This window comes from Hipposideros armiger, unplaced genomic scaffold, assembly GCF_001890085.2.
Source record: "Hipposideros armiger isolate ML-2016 unplaced genomic scaffold, ASM189008v1 scaffold_65, whole genome shotgun sequence".
NCBI lineage: Eukaryota > Metazoa > Chordata > Mammalia > Chiroptera > Hipposideridae > Hipposideros > Hipposideros armiger.
In genome coordinates, this window is record NW_017731415.1 from 283,671 (window position 1) to 290,194 (window position 6,524).

Genomic DNA, 6,524 nt, shown 5'->3' on the forward strand with positions numbered 1-6,524 from the left:
CCGGTTGGTGGTATTTTGTTATAGAAGCCCAAATTAACTAAGACATCCTACATCATCTAAGGGCTTCTAGGTCCCTGCTCAAGTGTGGTGCCTGGCACCCCTTCCAATTGGGCTGTGCTTGTACCATCTTGTCATTCAATCTTTTGATTATCAGCCCTGCCCAGGGCCCCAGAACATGTTTGGCTCCTGTCCTTCCTGAGCTTGTTGGTTTTTTTTTAGCTGAGCCATCCTGCCACCTGTTGGCAGCTCAGCTCGGGCCGGGAATTGAACCGACGACTCTGTTGCTCAGAGCTTGCACTCTTGAGCAAGCTCTTAATCAACTGAGCCACTCGGCCGGCCCCTTCCTGAGCTTTTGTCTCCGTTCTGCGTGCTACCCCATTTTCACCAAGTCTGATTTCCCTGCTAATGGAGCAACCCCAACAGAGTCAGTCTTCCCTTTACCAACCCTGAAGCTGGGACTAAGGACAGAGGGAGCCTGTCCAAGCTTATGGAGAACTAGCAAAGTCAACACTAGAATACAAGTGTCTTAACTCCCAAGCCAGAGCTTTTCCCACCAGAGTGCACTGACACATCTTTCTGAACATACGTCCTATGCTTGTCTAGGATTTTCACTTTACAAAGTGCGTTCAGGTACGCCATCCCATCTTAACACATTGGCTCTGCAAGGTAAGAATCACTCGAAAGGGTAAAATCATATTGTCTGATTCTACCTTTTGTGTTGCTGACATTCCCCCTTCTCCTCACAGCCACCTTTCATGTTCTTGAACCAGTGATTAAGACATTCCTTATCCTCTCTGCTCCATGGCCCAGATCAAAGTCAGGACTGTGAAAGCAGCCAAGTTTTTCATGTGTGACAGCACCCTGTCAGTGTATGCGTGCTGCATAAAAGGGTCTATTCATAGCATTTATAATAGGGCTGGAGCAGGCCTAAGAGGTAATATATGGGGATGCCAAAAACATATAGACAAGTGGACACTTTGGTCAACGTTGCCCAAGCAGTTGTTCGCTGTAATCAGAAGTGTGTGGATGCTGATGGCAACCACTTTGAGCACCTCTTGTAATTGCAGAAGTTAAACATGACTTGTATTCATCTTCTGTTATTGGTATATATTATTACAATTTTAATACAGCTTTTTCCTTTCTTAAAATGTGTATACATTTTTTTGACACCCTCTTTGTGTATGCTCACAATTGAAGAGGTAACCCTTGTGCTGTGGCCTGAATGTCCGTGTCTCCCCACGATTCATATGTTGAAATCCTAACTCCCAAAAGTCTTCTTCTTTCTTAGTATATTTGATATCCCTTCACTTTACAAATGAAGAAACTGAGGTGCAATGAGCTAAATCCTCTGTCCAAATCACTAGAAANAGGAGATGCTCTGAGGCGCCCGCCCCGCTTCGCGCACGCGCTCCGGCAGACCTGGCTACCGCCCCAGGTGTGCAGCTGAGTGTTAGGTGCCGGGAGAGCCTCATTTGCCCCCCCACTCCCACCTGGGCTCGTGTGGGACTGCGAAACCAGCCCCTGCGTTCGCTTTGGAGGGTTAGGGGCCCTCCGGTACACAGGTGCTGTGAGCTCACTCCCCCATTCCCAAAGACCAACCGTGCCTTCCAAGGACCCTGCGCTCGGGGGCCTGTGCCCACTGGGAAGTGTTACCCATCCTCCGCTCCTCCCCCTTCCTTTCCGAACAATTCTAAACAAGAGCTATACAACGCCAAAGCAGCGATCTTCAAACTTCAGTGTGCAGGAGAATGACCTGGGGGTACTGAAATGGACATTTTTGTAAATTGAAAAGGAAGAATGTGAGCAGTTTCCTGCGGTTGGACTTCCCAACCTGCACGTCCCCACTCACAAAGATCCTGACTCAATAGGTCTGGGCTGAGGCCAGTTATCCAACACCCTGGTGGTTCTGATCCAGGCAGGCCGCCCTCTGAGAGGCTCACCCCGCGATGTGAGGCACCGGAAGCGGGCCAGAGCCCTGTGCCGGGTCTCTAGGGACTGGCCCTGCACTGTCACCCTCTAAGCCTCCTTAGAAAGTCATCATCGTTACCCATTTTTGAACCGCGCAAACAGATGCCCCGCGGCGTACTTTACAATCCAGCTTATTACGTGCACACAAATGTTGAGGAGGGAGGTATAGAAGCTGAGAATTTATCAAGAGCCCATTTTTGTGAGAACGTGCTTTCACGCCTTGGCAACATGAAAAGAGGGCATTTCACCACCGCTAAAGGGTGGTGATGGAGAGAAGAGAAAGCGCAAGTGGTGCTCTTAAAAGGTCCCTGAACCTGATTCCATCATGTCCAGCTGAGAATCCAGAAAGAGGAGCTGTGGCGTTTGAAACCTTTCAAGGGGGTCCTTGCGACCTTCTAACCGTCCCAGCAGTTGTTAGTTCCTTCTGCGTTCCCAGAATTTGCATGGTGTTTGCGTCCTTTTGCCTATACTCTGAACTTCCCCGCTAGTCCTGCTGTTGGAGTGGAAAGGGTCCACTCCAGCCCCACCGCCGCCCTGCGTCTACTGGTCCCTTTCCAACTTGGCCTCACTTCAGGGCGGGGTCCGTGCAAGGCGCCGGTTTGCTTCTGCGCTTCACTGAATGCAATTCTCTGGGGTCAGGCAGCCAGCGCAGCTTTTTTTTAGGCGACAAGCTCAAAGTCCAAAAGTTCCAGAGGCCGTACTGCAAAGCTGCGAGCGCCACCTGGTGTGTGCGCTGGGGCTTGGGGTAGGGCGGGAACTGGAAAGACCCTCATCCGCCCTAGATGGACACACAGGTTCCAGAATCCCTGAAATGCAGTATTTATTCCTGGAGACGCCTACCACTTTGGTTAGATCTCCTTTCCTTTGCACCCCTCCCCCATGCAAATACCTACTACGCTCATACTCGGTTCCCCCCTTTCACTAATAAAATCTACTCATGTCTTTTATTTTTACCAAAATGTAGAGGACTAGTATAAGCTTAGCTTTTCTTGTAATTACCTTGAAGGAGGTAGTGGCCTGTTAGCACAAAGTTTTAGGTAAAGAGGGAGACAACGTATTTATAACGGAATTATAGAAAATAGGAAATGAGGAATAGGATGATTTTAAAATGTGAAGTAAGTGTACAAAAATCCATATACAGCAGATAGAGAAGCATATTTGTTCTACAGAAAGCTATGCGATAACGTATATTGATTCTGTAATGCTAGAAAATATTATTTTTTAATTCTAACTCATCCTTCCTCTAACTTTTGACTTCTTGCATTGCACTTTCAATGTAGATAAACTTCAGTTAATGTTGAATTCGAATGGCTGGTTTCAATGAGTTTCCATGAAGTTGCAGTTGTGTGTGAATTTCCAGACCTTTTAAGGGAGTTTATTCAACACTTATCTTAGGTCAGCCCTCGAAGTCTGGTAGAATACTAAGAATTGAATCATTGAAACAAGACCAGACCTCACTAATGGTCTCGCCCCTTAATCTAGGAAAAATTACTCGTACATCTCAACAAACATGTGAGTATCTGGGGCCTTTTCAAATATCCAAAAATTCCAGCTTCCCACACCAATCGATTCCAGGACTCAACAGCTCTTCTTAGTCTCACCTGAATTTATGATATGACTCTGACCTTGTTTTTCTGGAAGGACTCCACACACACACCCTCTGCTGCTCTCCTCCTCTCAGTCCCCTGAAACATTGCAGGAAGACTTTGGACTCAAACCTGAAATGAAGCGGCTCTGCCCCTTGCCTATGTCACTTTGATGAGGTTATTTTGCCTCTCTGAGCCTAATTCCTTGAGTATAAGAAGGGGTTAATTATATCTCCGCTGATAGTTATGCAGGTTAAAGAACAGATGTGTTTATGGACCTAACGCATCATAAATAATAAATGGCAGCTCTATCACCCAAATTGGGACTATCCCCCTTCTGCCCATTGCATAATGGCTATACTCTCATCAGCAGCCACCTCCAGCAAATTATCACGGCAATATTTCTCAACAGAGGCACTATTGGCGTTATAGGTAGAACAGCATGACTGCATCAGTCATTAGGACATTTATTATTGCTGACTCCATCACCAAATTCCAGTAGCACCCTCCCCATCTCCTAACCATTGTGAAAACCAAAATACCACCACGCATTTCCTCATACACTCTGTAGCAAACCATAGTTTCCAGCTTCATGAATTATTTGCAGTTCTAGTCCAACCCCTCTGTAACAACAAGCTATGACTTTTCCTCAGCCCAGGATCCACACCGCCTGCCCCCGCCCCCTCTTCTTTTGGTAACAGAGAGTTCATACTTAGCTGTTAGCAGGCACCAACTTACAACAGTACGCCATACCTGTGAACAATAGCCGTGGCCCACGCCCTGCTCCCATGTTCCCCCTTCATGCTGACTACCCCCATCCTTACTCTTGAGACTCAGTATTTGCCCTGATCTTGCAACAGCTCAGCTGGTAACAAAAGGCTACCCCCTAGCACAGCAGGAAAACTTCGGATTCCTGCCCCATAGTCAAGGCTTGGTGTACCTTCTAGTTGATTGTTGTCCCTGCATACCAGCTGCTAAATACTTTGTATCACGCCCTGGGGTAACAGAGCTCTGAGTTCTTTGAGGAAATGGCTTCCACGCCACTGGATACAGTTGTGATGGGGCTGTCATTCAGAGTCTTCTATTACCTTCTAGCCAACTGTGGGCGTTAGCTCTAAACTCCACCAGACTTCTCCCTCAAATGTGAGTATGAAGTGGCGAGATACAAGGGCAGGAGAAAAGTGTTTGCTGAATTTTTATCTCAATTCACCCAAGCAATGAGACCTGAAGGAACAATAAAAAGCTCCTTCTATCCACACATAGCTAGCTCGACCATCCAGCAGAAACACACCAATTCAACTGTACCCGTTGTTAAAATGTTGAATAGTTTCATACCGGTGGGTAATAGCTGCCTCCCCACAGACCTGAATGTCCCCCCCACCATCTCTTTCCTGGGACCGCCACCCCAAATCTCCCTTTGATCCAGCAGTTGAAGAGTTAACTCTTGTGCTATGGCCTGAATGTTTGTGTCTCCCCACAATTCATGTGTTGAAATCCTAAACCCCAAAGATTATGGTATTAGGAGGTGGAAGTTTGGGGAAGATGCTAGATTCATCAGGGTGGAAGCCTCATGAATGGGATTAGTGCCTCATACAAGAAGCCCAAGAGAGCTTCCCTTGTACCATGTGAGAATGCCACAACAAATCTGGTATCCTAAGAAAACCCTCACCCCACCAGAGTGGTACCCTGAGCTCAGATTTTCAGCCTCCGGAACTGTGAGAAATATATTTCTGTTTGTAAGTCACCCCGGTTGGTGGTATTTTGTTATAGAAGCCCAAATTAACTAAGACATCCTACATCATCTAAGGGCTTCTAGGTCCCTGCTCAAGTGTGGTGCCTGGNTGGTAGGAGGCTTAAGGCAGAGAGGGTCCAGAGGGGTAAAATGGGGCAAGGTGAGAAGTGGATAAGCCGGGGCGGAGAGGACCCTCCAACACAGCCTGGTGGTGCATCTTAAAGTCGAAACCTCCTGGGTCCAGAAACCCAAAGCAAAACGCACAAAGCATCTGGGTTTCCTGACTCAGAGGCATCGAAGCATGTCTACCGCCAATATCCTCCTTATCAACGAGCTCTGCCTGGCTGCCCTCCTTGCGTCTAGCGCCGGGTCCCCGGCACTAATCTGTGGCTGGGTGAATTGCCCCCATGGTCTCTCCATCTACTGCTCTCCCAAGCGTCTCCAAATGCAAGCTAAATAAGAAACAGCGTGCTTTCTATTTATAAACAGCCCTCCAAGACAAATCCCTAAGCCTCTTGCTCACCAGATTGACGCTTTTACTAAGCCCCTTCTACTTGGAAATGCTGGTGTCGCCACTGTCTCGAAGCTGGACCCGCTTCTTGCCGCCGCGCGCTCACAGAACACAAGTACTGGGGAGCGACACAAGGTACCGTCACTGTCTTTTGCATTCGCATCACTGAGAGCCTCCAATCTCCCTGCGCAGTGACCCCCGCGAGGAGGCATCAGGGTGCACTGTCCCATTCCACCCCAAAGGTCCCGGGGCCATCCAGGGCGCGCACGTAGACAAGGTCCAGGAAATTGCATTGCATCTGCAGGTGGCTCTCCCTTTCCACTTACCCTTCCTCACAAAGTTTTCAAGGCCAACGCGAAGAAAGGTAGATAACTGACCTGTGCAGGGCAGGGTTCCAGCCCAGGTTGGGGACCTCTCGGTGCCTAGGGAAGATCCAGGTTCCACCGCAAGTTGGCTCTTGGCGGCGCACGGCTCTAGCTTGCTTCCCGCCTTGAACCCCCTTTAATTAGCTTCTCTCTCTCCCCCCCTCTCCCTCTCCCTTCCCCTCTCCCTCTCCCGCTCCCTCTCCCCCTCCCAGTTGCCAGGAGCTGCCTCCTTCTCTCCAGCTCTTCCCTCCTGCTGGGCGCCGAGGATCAGATAAGAGAAAAGGAAGACCAGTCGGCGGCCAATTGTAGAGCGGGAGGTGGCGGAGGGGGCGGAGGTTGGGGAGGTGGGAGGCAAGCCTAAG

At 48.9% G+C, this 6,524-nt stretch overlaps 1 protein-coding gene across 1 annotated transcript in view; it reads right to left on the reverse strand.

Annotated features, from left to right (window-relative positions):
* COL14A1 (collagen type XIV alpha 1 chain) overlaps positions 1-6,308 on the reverse strand; it is a 222,717-nt gene extending 216,409 nt beyond the window's left edge. Inside the window, exon 1 of the mRNA XM_019642088.1 lies at positions 6,175-6,308. The gene's annotated coding sequence lies outside the window, so the exon portion shown is untranslated. The remainder of the gene's footprint in view (positions 1-6,174) is intronic.
* Between the last annotated feature and the right edge of the window lie 216 nt (positions 6,309-6,524).